Raw genomic sequence first — 17330 nt, forward strand, 5'->3', positions numbered from 1 at the left:
CATTAAAAGGACAGCTACCTGTTCCGTAACTGGCATTCTTCGAGATGTGTTGCCCATGTCTATTCCACAGTAGGTGGCCGTGCTCGCCACGTGCACCGGTGCCAGAAGTTTTTCCCTTAGCAGTACCCACAGGGGGAGTGCTGCTGCAACCCCTGGAGTGGCGCCCCTAAAGTGCGCTATAAAGGGAGCCGCACGGTCCCCACACCCTCAGTTCCTTTTGCCGGACCAACTCGGACAGAAGAGGAGGACGGCGGGATGTGGAATAGACATGAGCAACACATCTCGAAGAAAGCCGGTTACAGAACAGGTAACTGCCCTTTCTTCTTCGAGTGCTTGCTCATGTGTATTCCACAGTAGGTGACTGCAAGCTGTGTGTGATGGAGGTGGGTAGGAGTTCACAGATTCCCTGGCTGAAGCACAGCTCTACCGAAACCAGAGTCATCCCTGGCATGGGAGATAATAGCATAGTGCAACGTGAACGTGTGTACTGAGGACCAGATAGCGGCTCTACAGGTGTCCTGGATAGGGACATGGTCCACAAAGGCAGCCGACAAGGCCTGAGCCCTTGCTGAGTGCGCCCTCATGATAGGTGGTGAGGGAACCCCTGCTAGGTCGGAGCACGTGTGGATGCACGACGTAATCCACCGGGAAAGCCTCTGGGTGGAGATCGGTTGACCCTTCATGCGCTCAGCTGAAGCAACAAAGAGTTGCGAGGACCGCGGAACAGCTTAGTCCAATCCAGATAAAAAGCTAGCGCTCTGTGCACATCGAGCAATGGAGGCGGTGTTCCTTGTTAGAGGCATGAGGTTTGGGGCAGAGGACAGGCAGGAAGATGTCCTGGCCCACGTGAAAGGTGGAGACCACCTTAAGGAGGAATGCAGGGTGTGGGCAGAGCTGCACCTTGTCCTTGTAAAAGACCGTGTGTGTGGCGGGGGTCACAGGCCAGGGCCCTGAGCTCCGAGACCCGCCAGGCTGACGTGATAGCCATGAGGAAGGCTACCTCCCACAAAAGTTGAGACCATGAGCATGTGGCCAGGGGTTCGAACGGGGGCCCCATGAGGTGGGATAATACCAAGTTTAGATCCCACTGGTGAACAGGGGTTCTAGCATACGGAAAGGACCGGTCTAGCACCTTGAGGAAACGCCCAGTCATGGCATGGGAGAAAACAGAGCAGCCCTGGACCGGTGGATGGAATACCGAAATAGCCCCCAGGTGCACCCTGACAGAGGAAGGCACCAGGCCCTGAGTTCTAAGGTGAAGGAGGTACTCAAGGATAAGTTGGAACAGGGCAGCCATTGGGGAAGTACCCCACTCGCCCGCCCACCTGGAGAACCTGGACCACTTCGCTAGGTAGGCTTGGCACGTGGATAGCTTCCTACTTTCTAGGAGGACATGCCTGACCCCCTTCAGAACACCTTGTCTCCACCGCATCTAGCCATTGAGCATCCCGCTGTCCATTGGCCTGCTAAACCCAGGGTTGTGAGTTCAATCCTTGAGGGGGACATTTAGGGATTTGGGGATTAATCCTGCTTTGAATAGGGGGTTGGACTAGATGATCTTTTGAGGTCCCTTCCAACCCTAATAATCTGTGATTCTAAATGGAGGGCAGCCAGGTTGAGGTGGAGGAGGCGGCCCTGGTCCTGGGAGAGTAGGTCCAGGTGGAACGGCGATGGCCATGGAGGGGCCACAAGCAAGCCCAGGAGGGTCTTGTACCAATGTTGCCGGGACCAGCCTGGGGTGATCAGGAGGACACATGCCTTCTCCATTTTCACTTTCGCCAGGACCTTGCCTGTAAGGGGAAATGGAGAAAAAGTGTAAAGGAGTTGACTCAACCACGACAGGAGGAAGGCATCTGAGATCACGTTCCTCCTCCCCGGAACAGAACGCCAGTTCTGTCAGGTCACAAACAGGTATGCTTGGGGAGTGCTCCGCACTCAGAATTGCTGGTGAGTGACCTCCGAGGGGAGTGACCACTCGTGTTGGGAGGCGAAAACTCTGCTCAAGCCATCGGCCTGTGTGTTGTTGACGCCTGGCAGGAGGAAAGCCTTCAGGGAGATGTCATGAGCTATACAGAATTCCCAGAGGCTGAGGGCTTCCCGGCAAAGGGCCGAGGACCTCATACTGCCTTGTTTGTTGATGTAGAACATCGTGGTGGAGTTGTCCATGAGTACTCTGATCACCTTGCCCCGCAGTTGTGAGCTGAACGCACATAGGCTAAGCATATTGCTCTGAGTTTCCTGATGTTTATGTGAAGGGACAACTCCGAGACCAACCATATCCCTTGGGTTTGTGAGTTCTCTACGTGGGCCCCCCAGCCCAAATTCAATGCATTGGACACTAGGTCTAGTGACGGGGTCGGGTCCCAGAAGGGAATTCCCTGGAGCCTATTGACCGGGCAGGACCACCATTGTAGCATAGCGATCACCGGCACTGGTACCAAGAGGACTTTGTCCAGTTTGTCCCGGGCCTGGGAGAATTCTGAGGCCAGCCAGAGTTGGAGTGGCCTCATCCGAAGCTTGGTGTGGTGGACCACATATGTACATGCCGCCATGTGGCCCAGGAGCTGCAGGCATGCCCTGGCCGTGGTGACGGGAAACTCCGTGACCGAGGCTATGAGTCCCAGGGTCTGGAACCTGTCCAGGGGAAGAGAGGCTGTGGTCCTGGAGGCATCCAGGAGAGCGCCTATGAATTCTATGCGCTGCACTGGAACCAGTGTCGACTTAGCCTCGTTTACTAGGAGGCCTAGGTTGGCACACATAGCCAATAGCAGCTCCACATGGTTCTGTACCTGGGACCACGAGCTGCTCTTGAGTAGCCAGTCGTTGAGGTAGGGAAAGCTCTGTACCCCTCGGCATCTGAAGTAGGCCGCCACAACCGCCATACATTTTGTGAACATCCTGGGCGTGGTGGACAGGCCAAATGAGAGGACTGTAAATTGGTAGTGGTCCTGTTCCACTAGGAAGCGAAGAAAGCATCTGTGCCCTTCGAATAAATGGACATAGAAATATGAGTCCTGAAGGTCCAGGGCCACATACCAATCTCCAGGGTCCAGAGAGGATATGATGCATGCCAGAGAGACCATGTGGAACCGGCATTTTGCCATGAACCGATTGAAGTCTCGTAAATCCAGGATAGGCCTGAGCCCTTCTTTCGCCTTAGGGATAAGGAAGTAACAGAAGTAAAACCCTTTTCCCCAGAACTCCCACAGAACCTTCTCCACAGCTCCCAAGCTGAGGAACCAACCCTCTTCCTGCTCTAGCAGGGGTAAATGCGATGGGTCCCCCCTGCAGTCTGAGGGCGGGAGGGTGGGTGTGAGACAATTGTAGCATGTAACCCTGGGAAATGGTGCTGAGCACCCGCGGTCCGAAGTTATTCATGACCATTGTGCAAAGAATGTACACAAACAGTTGCTGAGGCAAACTTTATTGGTAGGAAGGTCCTCTCGGGGGCCACCCGGGTACACCCGGCGTCAAAAGGCATCCGGACATCCAGAGAGGCCTGAGTCGATGCAACCAGGCTGCTTCACTCAACCTAAGTTTGGAGCTCTAAAGCCCAGGGGGGGAACTGGGGCTGCCTGACGCGGGTCTAGCCTCACCACCTGGTTTGTCTCGATGCCTCTGAGAAGATAGGGCCTTCCTCTGCTTCTTAGATGGGGAGCAGTGCCGGCCACTGGAAGGTGCTGGGAGGTCACTTTGTACCGAAGAGGTGAGGTGCCTGGTGCTGGATCCGCTCGGCACACCGGGGTTGGGGACAGTGCCGACTCCATGAGAAGGGCCCCAAGTCTAATGTCTCTTTTTCAGTTCCAGGTTTAAAGGACCTGCAGATCTTACAGCGGTCGCTGATGTGGGATTCACCCAGGAAGTGGAGGCAATCAGCATGCAGATCACTTCTGGGCATCAAACGCCTGCAAGACTCACACGATTTAAACCCTGGGGCCCAGGGCACAGACTAACTAACTAAGCTGAAAACTTACTGAACGAACACAGGTACTACTCATAACGAAATGAGTTCTGGGACGAGCTGCAGCGAAGCTGGGGCAAGTAGTTCTGATGCACCTTCACTGGTGGCAAGAAGGAACTGAGGGTGGGGGAGCGTGCGGCTCCCCTTATAGCGCAATATAGCTCCCCCTACGGGTACTGCTGAGACAAAAACTTCTGGCACCGGTGCACGTGGTGAGTGCACACACCTACTGTGGAATACACATGAGCAAGCACTCGAAGAAGAATGAGACAGTCTCTCCCAAGCCTGAACACTCCCACGTGCTAGAACCCCGGGTAAGAAGGGACCAGCAAAGGCAGCCTGGAATTCTCCTGACACCATCCTGTAGTGCTGAGTGCAACCAATTCCCAATGACATCACATGGCAGCTGAGAACACTGTGCAGCTCGCAGGATCAGGTCCAGAGTGAATGGCAATTCAGTGGGGGACATGATGCAGAGAGCTCTGGGACAGAGCATACAATCCTGTTTATTCCTTAACAAACCAGAGAGTGTTCAAGGGGAAAGTAGAGCTCCAGAATACCAACTCAGCCCAGCAGGAAAAGATGGTTCGCACTCTGGATGCCAACTGGCTATGTGGCAGGTTTTGATACCTAGCCCAATCCCTCTCACTGCTATAGCTAGACCAGTAAAAAAAAAAAAACTAATGAACATTTTTAGTCAGAGGATCACAAGCCCTATGAAAGAGCAGTGTGCCTAGTTATATAGACAGCATGGTCCAGAAAAAGGCACAGAACTAAGAATCAGGAGAGTTGGGTTAATCCCCAGTTATGCCACTGACATGCTATGTAACCCTGGGTAAGTCACTTCACCAAACCGTATCCCTCCTCTACGAAATGAGGGATAAGGAGACTCACCCACTTTGTAATGCACTTTGACATCTACAGGAGAAGAACTGATAAGTGTTAGAAGCAGTAAGCAATCATTACACTGCGCACAAATACACCTTTACCCCGACAGGGCTGCTGGGGGGGAATGTGGGACAATTTGCCCCAGGCCCTGCAGAGGCCCCGTGAGCCCTGGCCGAAAATCCCTTCCCTGGCTACTCACCCGGTAGCAGTCCGGGTCTTCGGCGGCACTTCAGCGGCGGGTCCTTCAGTGCTGCTGAAGACGTGGAGCAAGTGAAGGACCCGCCACTGCCACAGACTCGGAGCGAGTGAAGGACCCGCCGCAGCCACAGGCTTGGAGCAAGTGAAGGACCCGCCGTTGCCATAGGCTTGGAGCACCGGCCGGTGAGTACAAGCTTCGTAGCAGGTGGCATTTTATTTTTTATGTCCGCTCCCTCGCTTTGCCTCAGGCCCCCTGAATCTTCTGGGCAGCCCTGCACCCCGATATAATGAGACCCGATATAACACGAATTCAGACATAACGCTGTAAAGCAGTGCTCCAGGCGGAGCTGGGCTGCGCACTCCGGTGGATCAAAGAAAGTTCAATATAACGCAGTTTCACCTGTAACACGGTAAGATTTTTTGGCTCCCGAGGACAGCGTTATATCGCGGTAGAGGTGCATGGCATTTATGTCTGTGTCTTATCCAGATACCATGGAGATGGGAGGTTATAAATCCTTAGATAGCTAGTCAGGAATAGAACCTAGGGGTCCATATTCCCAGCTCCATGCTCAGTCATCTAGTTCAAAAGTAAACTCCTCTAGCTTGTCAACTCCCCTTACAGAACAATACTCCCATTAAGTGGTAACTGATAGCTAAGAAATCAGGTTTCTTTGGTTATTTCCTGTCACAAAATAATCTGAGTACTTCTTTCATAGATTTCAAGGTCACAAGGGACCAGCTAGTCTGACCTCCTGCATAGCACATGCCAGAGAATTTCCTCTATCAATTGTTGCATTGAGCCCAACAACTCACACTACCTTTCTGTATCAGTTTTCCCCAAACTCAATTCATAACTCCATCTTACACACGCTACGGATGCAGACAATCTCTCCTGATCATAGCAGGTAAGCAGAGAGAGATCTGATACAAATGCCCTTTAATAACCCTGCTCCACTGCAGCTTGGATTGCTGTGTAGCAGCTGACACTTTTGCTTTGTACGGCATTTCCTTTTGTTAAAAACCAGTAACAATGCTGCTCATCAGGGCCATCCACATCCTGCCTTCACCCTCCTACACACAGGCTTTTGACACTTCTGACATACCAAATATGGTACTGCAGCACATAAATCAGAGCCAGAACATCTTCATCTTCATCTCCCTCACTCCACACCAATTGAAGAGGCACTCTAGAGAGGCTACTTTCATTAATACGTTCCATACTCACAGCCCGTCACGTGGTCCCAGCCCTGTCCCTGTTCCCTTCGCTCTTTGGTTTGGTAGCTGATATGTTGGACCCTGGTGACAAGACTGATAACTTCTTATAAAGGATCCCCCCACTTCATTTCTCTCTCGCGTGCAGAAAAATAGCTCCCAAGTTCACTAAAGCACTTGGCCTTCCTGCTACAAAGTAAGAACTCTCCCAAGTAAACACAACATAAACCTAGCCCCTCTTTCTCTTGGTAAAACACAAGACATGTCAGATTTCCATGAGCATAAGACTACAGCGTGACTGCAAATCTGGAACTTAAGAGCCATGTTTTCTTTTATTTTCTTTTTTCAAATTGAAAAGTCCTTGCAGAGTCCTCCAGGCAGATTTCTAGTTCATAATCAGCAAAGCTGATGAACTTAACTCGATATTCACTGCATAATATATGCCCCAGAAACAAGCAAAGAACACTGTGTGTATCCACGTACGTGCATACTGCCTTAAGCAGTTATCATAGGACAGGTTGTTTGAACAGCAGTCTGTAAAAGTATCTGAACTGCAAGCTTTAAAAAGGTGCATTACTTCTTTTTTTAAAAACACGTTAGTCCAAACCAGGAGCGGCGCCAGGGTTTCTGACGCCCTAGGCGGACGGCCATTTCGCCACTCCCCGCGGCCCCGGTGGAGCTGCCGCAGTGATGCCAGCGGGTGGTCTGCTGGTCTAAAGGCTCCGGTGGACCTGCTGCAGGCATGACTCCGGTAGGTCCACCGGAGCCTTTAGACCAGCGCACCGTCCGCCGAAATGACTGCGGCAGCTCCACCGGAGCCTTTCCAGCAGCGGACCGTCCGCCGGCATGACTGCGGTAGGTCCATCGGACCCGCGTGCCGCCCCCCAGCAAAATAGCGCCCCCTAAAAATTCTGGCGCCCTAGGCCATTGCCTAGGTCACCTAAATGGTAGCACTTTTCAGAAGTGACTAGTGATTTGGGTGCCCAACTTGAAGCATCTTAAAGGGACAAATTGGGCAGCCAAAATTTGAGGTACTCAAAGTCACTGTACTCTTGAAAAACTTAGGCCACAATTAAGATATTTCAGCTTTAAATAAACAGCATGTAAATATTAGTTATACAGTGCCATAGATATACGGTCCCTTACAGACATAAACTCAAGTTCCTTCCTTAAGGAACTTGAAGTCCAAATTTGACAATGTAACTCTTCCAGCGTATAATAATTATTATTGATACTACATTAGTTAACCTGAATTTAGCTCACCCACAAAAAGAATGGCAATTTCTCTCCACTTCTCAGTAGAGATTTCACAGAAAAGCACTACCAAGATTTCATTTAAAAAGGTACCACCAATGATTTGGTAGGTTGTCATAAGTGAAGGACAAGGTGTGCTGCGGTGTGCTGCATTAATCTGGTTCTTTGATTGTTTGGCTGCTTGCAGTTGCCTAGCTAGTTTAGGCATTGGAACAGTGCCTACCACCAACATATTCAAGCCTTTAGCAAGTTACTAGTAGAAGTCGGCCTTGGCCACAGTTGGCTTGTACAAGAAAAGCCACCGAAGCACCAAACCTTGCTGACTGATACCTCAAAGCTACCACATGGTAGCATCTGAAGTTACCATAGTCATCCCCTGTATTCAGAACAGGAAATAATTATGGCAACAAGTAGCAGGTGCTGGCTTTTGCCAAGCTCTTAAAAAAACCCAACTCTATAGTGGCTCTCCCAGTCATTAGCACAAATCAGTACGGATCTGCCTTGTAACTGCAGTGACATGATAATACAGCCTACATGCGGCTTCTCAGCCTTCCGGCTAAGATCAAGTGTAGTATGCTGGATATGCAGCTATGAGAATGAAACATTATTCCATATTCTGTGGGCAATCATCGGTTCATATATTTTTCCTATCCATGGTTATATCATTTTTAATGCACATGAAGTGACACAGCTGGAGATATTTGGTATATGTATTCAACAATTTATGTGTTTTATAATTTGAAATATTTTCTAATAAAAGTTTTAATCTACTTCAATATTTGATGGGCCTTTCATCAGCTGGATCACCGCACAGCCTTGCAAGGGGATGGACTCTGATGCAATGGCTCATTATCAGGGGATGGAGAAGACCGTACATAAATGATTGCCAGGGATTGGAAACGAAATCTATGCTCTTCTTAGAGTGGACTATACTTCGTGTGAAAGACACAACTTCAGGCTGACCCTGAGATCCACCTAGAAACAACAGATTGATATGCAGCTGCCCGCTCAGTCAAGCAGAGGGACAGAGTACATTGCACCGATGCTCAGCACTCTTTGCTGACTGCTTCTCCAGTACTGGTCCTATTTCCAAATCCTGATTTTAAAGCTCTAGCTACCAAAGAGAGAAATGGAGAGGAGCTATTACTGTGGGAGTGGACAGGGTGAAAAGGGGGCACTTTTTGTCAGCAACAGAGCAGCAAAGTTGGTGTGGGCTCCTAAGAAGCGAGGGGAAGGGGGAATGGGTTTGGGGGGAACTAAAAAACACAAGAAAGCAAAAACACCAAACAAACAGAAATGCAATCAGGCAGCGTTGTACCTTTAGTATTTTGCATTTATATTGTTCATCTGCCTGTGAATATAGATTGCAAGTCATTTGGGGCAAGGACTGCATCTGTCTTTATGTTTGCAAAGCACTTTGCACAACAAGGCCCCGATTTTGAGCGGGGACTCAAGGTGCTACCAGAACACAAATAATTAATAAAAACCAATGGACAGTGCAGGGCAGTGGAAGTGATGGGGACTCCCAGGCTCGAACCTGCAGTCTGCCCAGCAGTCTCAGCAGACAGTCCTTGTCTATAGAATTTACTACTGCTGAAAATGAGGCTGAATCCACGTCTTGTCACTTGTAGGGCATAATGCAGGATGTCCTCCTCTGCACGTTTTTGCTTAATAACCAAATCGCAAAACAGCCTTAGGCACTTGACCTGGAAAGTAAAGCAGCTGTATTTGTTTCCTCTAAAGTACAGCTGGCTTTAATCTGGAGAGGAGGGGTGCTTCAGAGTTGAGTGGAAGGAACTGATGTTCTGAATGTATTTAATCAGATGCTACAGCAGGGGTCGGCAACCTTCGGCAAGCGACCCACCAGAGTGATCCGCTGCTGGGCCACGAGACATTTTGTGGACATTGACCTGTCCGCAGGCACATGCAGGGTGCCGTGCCTGCGGACGGTCAATGTAAACAAAATATCTTGCAACCTGCCAGCAGATTACCCTGGTGGGCTGCATGCTGAAGGTTGCAACTCCTATGCTACAGTGATGGAAGGAAACCTTAGTTGCATAATTTAATATTAATAGGTCAAATTCATTCCTTTAACCCATAACCCACTGACATCAATGGGTTCATCCTAGATATGAAACAGGCAAATCAGTCTCAACCTCAGTGAGGAAGAACTGTCTACTAAGAAGGAGAAGACAGTGCATTCTCTACTGCCCACATTTTCCCTGGGTTTCCTGGCCGACAACAGGGGCCAGTAGCGGAGAGGTTTGTGTGCTGTGGAAGCTCGTTCACTAGGAACCAGAGTAAGAACTTCTACGTCAGTCCACAAAGTCCACCACGTGTGCACTCACTCACTTGCCCAGAACAGAATTCAGGGTTCTGCACTTTCCCTTACAGAGACAGCCGGAACCTAAATCCCTTCTTCTGCTTGTGTGCTTTAAGTGTCCACAAAGACAAATGAAACACACATTGTTCAAACACACTGGGATGTTTATGCACACACTGCATCTGTTACTAATCCTGGGATTTTTAAGTTTTGGGATTTTTTTTAATAAAAAGATTTTCAGGTCACCTGTAAGATGTGAAAACTCAGCTAAGAAAGAAAGCCTGTCAGATGGTCTCTCATCAAGACATTATCTGTTCTCAGGGCACAGACTCAGAGCCCTGTGAACTCCCTACACCATCTGGATATTACATATTTGAACTCCACAGTCCTAGTGCTACTCTTTTGATGTGTTACTGTTTGAGGAGGTGGCATTCCCAAAGATCTTAAAAGATTATAGGAATCTTGGGGGGAGGGGGGAAAGAGATATTCAGCTTTACAAAAACATTGTGAAACAAAAGTTTTAAAGAATCATTCAAGTTACGTTTCTCTTGCCGCTCCAGTCTTTATTCTCTGTTGTTTTGCCAGGCAAACGGGGGCTGTGTTTGGCACAAAACCAGAAAGGAATTGCACACATTGCAGAGACAATGTTTACAGACATCTGTCATTCACACCAGTGTCAACCTTTAACCAAGTGCCTCGCCTCCATTGTCCAAAGGAGAAAAGCAAATGACAGATGTCTGCAGCAGAGAGACTCAGCGAGCATCGTTTTCATGGAAGAATAACTCTACAGACAGAAAAAAAAGCTTCCCCCTGAGCAAGCAGATCCCCATTACTCAGATTCAGGTACAAAGTTACAGAGCTTAGCAACCAGAAGCCAGAGACTACACAACCTTAGTATCTAGGTCACTCACTTAGAATGGATTCAGCTGATCTCAACGACAGAGAAATTTCAAAACGCCACCATCAGGGATATCCAAACTCAATACCTCACTTCCTTGGCCACCAGTGCATGGAGGTGCTGAGAAGCCAGTCAGCTCAGTGAGTGCATGCACAATGAGAGACTTGCTCTCAAGTGACCCCTTCAGTCCACACAGCAGTCGATGGTGCTGGAGAGCATCACACCCAGCCCCTCCTTGTTTGAAAGGGAGAGATGACCTCCGCACTTGGGGATTTGAGAGTGATGTGAAAGAGGAAGAGTTCCCAGAGGAGTCTGATGTAGAGTATAATGACTGAATTCACAGGACAGTTTTTGTGGCCCTTCTCCCCCAGAATAGTTGTGAAACCCTCTCCCGCAGGAAGATACTTTCTTGGGCCATCTTCATCAGCTGCCACAGCAGCCGCACAGCCAGTTTAGAGCAAAGCCCATCTAGGGTCTTACTTTGATTGAGTTCACCACCTCTGCGCTCGACTCAGCTATCTATCTGCCTTCCACCCATACACTATCACCAGCTCCGTGAATACAGCTGTGACCCTAAGCACCTTTTCTTTACAGCCTCTATGATTTGCTGCTCCAACAAAAACAAGTCAGACCTGGAATTTAAAACCAACAGCATCTAGGCTATGTACATGAACGGACTCGGAATTCTCTGGACCAATCAATACTGGTTCCCGGGGTTCAGCAGGGGAAAGAAAACAGACAATTACTTCCACACTACAGCAACATAGGACAGGATGTTTAACTACAGAAATTGTCTGCTCTTATCCCCTCTTCTTCTCCTCTCCTTCACTCCCACTCATATAATCCCCCTCCATTTTCTTGGCTTACTCTGAGGCAGCCCCTCCCCTATGTGGGAAAACACCTTCCCAATTCTTGATCACAAAGCCCTCTCCCACTCCACTCTTCAAACTCACCTTTTCCAGGCTATTGTACACACTTGCTATACCCCTCCCCTTTCCTCCCATCTGTTCTCTCTCTCCTGCAAGGCACTTTCTGCTTTAACAAACAAAATAAAACCAACCAAACAAAAAGATTCAAGTTGCTTTTAATTTTTCTCATCCATCTGCCGAACATTTTTACATTGTACAGCATTGGATTCTGTATCTCAAGGTTTTTTCTCACTCTCCCGCTCTCAACAATAAAATTGCTGCTACTCAGGTATTTACAATGCACCCTCCAACAGCTTACAGGTACATACAGATATACAATGCACCCTCCAAGAGCTTTAATACCAATATCCACCCTCTGGAAACTACAGTTCCCAGCATGCACTGCTCCACCTCAATCTGAGCAGAATGCGGGCATGATCAAGATGCAGGGCATGGTGAGTGGGGATATGTAGCCTCTGAGGGCCATTCATCCATGACAAAGATTACAGATGCTACAGTCATTTCCCGTTTTATGCACATTGTCATCTTGCCAAGGGATGCAGCTAAGTGGGCTCCTGGGATGCCCACTTAGCTAGGATGGTCCCCACAGGAGATCCCAAACAAGGTCAGATCTAAGGGATATCTAGTGCTCCTGTCTCTGAAATATAGAAAGCAAGACATTAAAGCTCTCAAGGGCAGAAAGTTTGCTGGGTGAATACTAACAATGTCACACACAACTGGCAACATAACCACCTGGATCCATTTCCTCTGTTTGCTCTCTAGCTATCATGGTCTGGAATGTTTATGCTTCAGTTGAACATACAAGTCACCCAGCATATTACTATTTCTTAGCAGAACACTTCAAAATAGAGCTAGAAACACAGAGTGTTTGCTGCATCCTTTATTATTCAAGAATGAGACACAGTACAGATAGCAAGCAAACAATCCATTTAGTTTCCATCCCAGTGAGTGGAATGGATAAAACATTATAATTAAAATCTGCTTCCCTTATTGCAGAATAGAGAGCAAATGAAAGACTTTGATCCCACTCTACGAAAGGCCTTTATTTAAAATAACAAATAAATCTGAAGAATATGAACAAACAATTAGCTCCTTGCAGAAGAAATATCACAGTGAAATGTTTTCACAGACTTCAACTGGGAAAAGATCTGTAAGGTTGTCTAGTCCTTCCACTGTCAACATAGAATGATTCCCTATAGTATATCCCCCAATCTAGTTTAATTTTCCCAAGACTTTTGCCACTTAGATTACCAGGTGGTAATCTCCGTAAGAGAGGAGGGACATCTGGCATAAGAAAAGAAGGGAGGAATAATGGCCCCAAGATGAGAGCAGAAGAGGGAAGCAGAAGAGAGTTAGCATGGTACAGCTCTACCTCGACATAAGGTCACCTGATATAACAAATTCGGATATAACACAGTAAAGCAGTGCTCCGGGGGGTGGGGAGGGGGCTGTGCACTCTGGTGGATCAAAGCAAGTTCAATATAATGTGGTTTCACCTATAACGTGGTAAGATTTTTTGGCTCCCGAGGACAGCATTATACCGAGATAGAGGTGTATTACCAAGTACTACATCCTCCTTTATGGAGCAGAGTCTTAAAACTTTAAACTGTATGAAGGAAAAACCTAGAAACTTAGCAGGAACAATAAAATAATATAAATAATAGACTAATAATATAAAGTAAAAATAATATATTGTCCAGGAAAGTAATAAAACTGTAAATTACCATCACAATTGAAGTTTTCTCAACACCACACTGTGTGGCCTCACAAGGGAATTGACCTCTCCTCTGCCTGGCTGCAAAGTCCAGCTTCACCCCAGCTGTCCTGCCTGTCCCTCGCTCCAGCTGGGGATGCTCCTTTGCTTTGATGTTGCAATGAGCACGCCTTTTTCCAGCAGGTCCACCGGTGAATAACAGCTCTTCATCCAGAGGGCTACACCCAGACACCCAAACTGTATTTCTTCTGTCAGTGTCCCAACAATCAACCTCACGGCTGGGCTCCTTGTACACAGTCCTTCACAGTCCAGCTTCCTTTAACACAGCTTCCTCTGGACAATACCCTGCTCACCTGATCACAGTCTTTTTTCACCTCCTCCTCCATCTGCCTTCCAAGTGCCCTCTTCAGGCAGATTCTAAGCCCTCTTCCCAGCTGTCTCTCTCCCCAAGACAGTATTATGTGCTCCTGAACCACAGCTACAGTGGGTGGCAGTGCCAGGGCTACTGCACTTTTCCACTTTGAGTGATAATATCAACTCCATCCAGGCAGAGGAAAAGAGAGAGACCTAGATAAGCATTATGCAGAACAATAGGGACTGAAGCCAAACTCATCAACATGACACTCAGAAGCCTGAGCAGACCAGCACAAGATCGAAATAAATGGTGGAAACTGGTGAACACCCTATACACCTGAGGTGCAGGAGGATACAGGAGAAGATGTGGAGAACAGATGACGAGGAGAACAGAGAACATCTAAGGAAACCCATTAGCTTAGATCTAATTCTAGGATTTGTCAGTCACAAAGTCCCAGCTGATGCTTCCCTACCAAGCTTGGAAAAGGCTTCCACAAAGATACAACTCCACCCACATGCACAGTTCATATTCAAGGAGCTATTTAGAGAGAACAGGATCTTTGGATTTTTAGGTTCCTCTCTCACTGTTCATTCCTTCTCACCTGAAGTCATAATCCACTTTTTATAGACTCATAGACTCATAGATCAGAAGGGACCAATATGATCATCTAGTCTGACCTCCTGCACAAGGCAGGCCATAGAACCCCACCCATCCAATTTTATAACAACCCCTAACCCAGGACTGAGTTATTGAAATCCTCAAAATTGGTTTGAAGACGTCAAGCTGCAGAGAATCCACCAGCAAGCGACCCGTGCCCCACGCTGCAGGGGAAGGCAAAAAACCTCCAGGGCCCCTGCCAATCCGCCCTGGAGGAAAATTCCTTCCCGACCCCAAATATGGCGATCAGCTAAACCCTGAGCATGTGGGCAAGACTCACCAGCCAGCACCCAAGAAGGAATTATCTGCAGTAACTCAGTTCCCATCCCATCCAACATCTCCCCGCAGACCACTGAGCAGACCTATCTGGTGGTAATCCAAGATCAATTGCCCAAATTAACGATCCTATCATAACATCCCCTCCATATACTTATCAAGCTTTGCCTTAAAGCCAGAAAAGTCTTTTGCCCCTACTACTTCCCTCGGAAGGCTGTTCCAGAACTTCACTCCCCTAATGGTTAGAAACCTTCGTCTAATTTCAAGTCTAAACTTCCTAATATCCAGTTTATACCCATTCGTCCTCGTGCCTACATTAGTATTAAACTTAAATAATTCCTCTCCCTCCCTAATGTTAACCCCCCTGATATATTTACTTAGAGCAAGCATATCCCCCCGCAGCCTTCTTTTGGCCAGGCTAAACAAGCCAAGCTCTTTGAGTCTCCTTTCATAAGGCAGTTTTTCCATTCCTCGGATCATCCTAGTAGCCCGTCTCTGAACCTGTTCCAGTTTGAATTCATCCTTCTTGAACATGGGACACCAGAACTGCACACAGTATTCCAGATGGGGTCTCACCAACGCCTTATATAACGGTACTAACACCTCCTTATCCTTGCTGGAAATACCTCGCCTGATGCATCCCAAAATCGCATTTGCTTTTTTAACAGCCGTATCACATTGGCGACTCATAGGGGTGCTAGGGCTTTTCAAATGAAAGGCAGAGGCCGGGTTTTTAAAAAAAAACACATTGCAAAAAAAAAAATCCTACCCTCATTCTCGGAAATGGCTGAACTCTTTTGGACGAATCTTTCCAAAAACGTCCAGCCTCAGACAGACACCCAGCATGGAAAATACCAGCTCAACTGCTTAACTGAGGTTGACAAAATTATAAGCAGCTGAAAACAGGGTCTAATAATAGGAAGTGTCATTAAAACCTTGATAATTGACTTCACTACCAGCCCCACCTATATTAAAAAACAGAATCTAATCTAATTACAGTATAAGACCCTTTGTTATATAATCATCTTTATGTTATCAACCTAATTTAGACCACATGCTCCTTTTGGACAAGACACTGACTTTATTTGCACATGAACAGCATGAAATAAAACAAAAACAATGATGGTAAGTGTGAAGGTGCCAGTTTTACATAGTCATTTATCTCAGAGCAAGCACATTTAAGTAATGTTCCGTTTAAATTTCCTTTAGTTCACACATGGGCAGCGTGGAGAGAGCATTCTGAACAGCTGGTGGATAAATACATGTTCTGATTACTGAATGAGACATTCAGATTTCCATAATCATGATTTCTTGTTGCCCAGAATCAGGTCTTTTTAAAACCTCCCATGATTACTGGAGCGCAGGTGGCCTGGGGTGAAGGAGGAACAGAACATGAACAAGGCTTTACCAACAGCAGCACATCAAAAAGAGACATAGGAGGGGTGAGTGTTAAACAGCCCCAGAAACTGTGGTGTTTCTCTAGTGAGTTGGCCTCCCACCTCCACACTTCTGCACATGCATAACCACGCTGTAGAAAATGTCATATTTAAAAATCAGATGCAGCTCTAAACAAGCTCATCTGAAACAGACAAATGATGAAATGAAGGTGAAATGAGATCCTTTCAAGAGGCCAATATAGTCTGACGTTGGTTGCCATTTCTGCTCATTAAACCTGGCAGCATTTCCTCCCCAGGAGGTTCCATGATGTAGGAACGACTTAATCAAGGGAGCTCTCTTAGGGAGAGGGAGAAAGTTTGCTGAGTCAGGCTGATGAATAAAGGATGGGAAATCCTCCTCCTCCTCCTATGAGAAATTGACAACATGAGCTAATAAGTGGAAAGACACTGAAACATCAGGAGCAGGTAGGCAAAATCCATCTACAGTCTGGAATGCTGCAAGCCCATGGCCAAAGATACACTGCAGGGAATCTGAAGTACAGCTTGCTAGTTTCAAAACCAAACCAAAACCAAACTCCTCTGCTAGCTTCCTTCCAGCAGAGGGCAGTGATGTGCCCACACATCCACCAAGTCTGAATTTACAAAATCATAAAAAAATGTTATATATAGTAGCGGTCCCCAACACGTTGCCCACGTACTAGCCGGCGGACAAGCATCCGCCGAAATGCCACCGAAAAGCGGTGTCACCAAGTGGCATCGCTGCCGAAATGCCGCTATTTTGGCGGCGACGCCTCTTGACATTGCTGCTTCTTGGCGGCATTTCGGCGGATGCTTGTCCACCGGCCATGGTCCTCGGTGGGTTGTTGTTTGGTGCCCGCCACCTGGAAAAGGCTGGGGACCACTGATATATAGGGGTGTCAACCCTCCTGGTTTGGCCAGGAGTCTCCCAGAATCGGGCTCAATCTCCTGGTGGTAACTAAAGCCAAAGCAGGAGATTTTAGGCCACTAAAAGTCTGGCGGCACAGTGGGGCCAAGGAAGGCTCCCTACCTGCCGTGGCTCTGTGCTACTCCCGGAAGCAGTGACATGTCCAGCAGTGGCTCGTAGGAGGAGGCACAGCTAGGGGGTCCCCTGGATGCTGCCCCCACCCCGAGCGCCGACTCTGCAGCTCCCATTGGCCAGGAAGGGGGAATCAAGGCCAATGGGGCAGGTGCAGCACGCAAAGCAGCCTGGCCACCCATGAGGCCAGGAGCCACCTGAGGTAAGTGCT

General features: G+C 48.0%; 1 protein-coding gene across 15 annotated transcripts in view; it reads right to left on the reverse strand.

Annotated features, from left to right (window-relative positions):
• Positions 1-17330, reverse strand: part of EXTL3 (exostosin like glycosyltransferase 3) — a 196404-nt gene that overhangs the window by 47867 nt on the left and 131207 nt on the right. Inside the window, exon 1 of one of the 15 annotated variants that reach the window (XM_050948784.1) lies at positions 5049-5133. The exons of the other annotated variants lie outside the window; for them this stretch is intronic. The gene's annotated coding sequence lies outside the window, so the exon portion shown is untranslated. Of the gene's footprint in view, positions 1-5048; positions 5134-17330 lie in introns of those variants that run through there. 15 annotated transcript variants of the gene reach the window in all.

The sequence above is a fragment of the Gopherus flavomarginatus genome, chromosome 4, assembly GCF_025201925.1.
Source record: "Gopherus flavomarginatus isolate rGopFla2 chromosome 4, rGopFla2.mat.asm, whole genome shotgun sequence".
NCBI lineage: Eukaryota > Metazoa > Chordata > Testudines > Testudinidae > Gopherus > Gopherus flavomarginatus.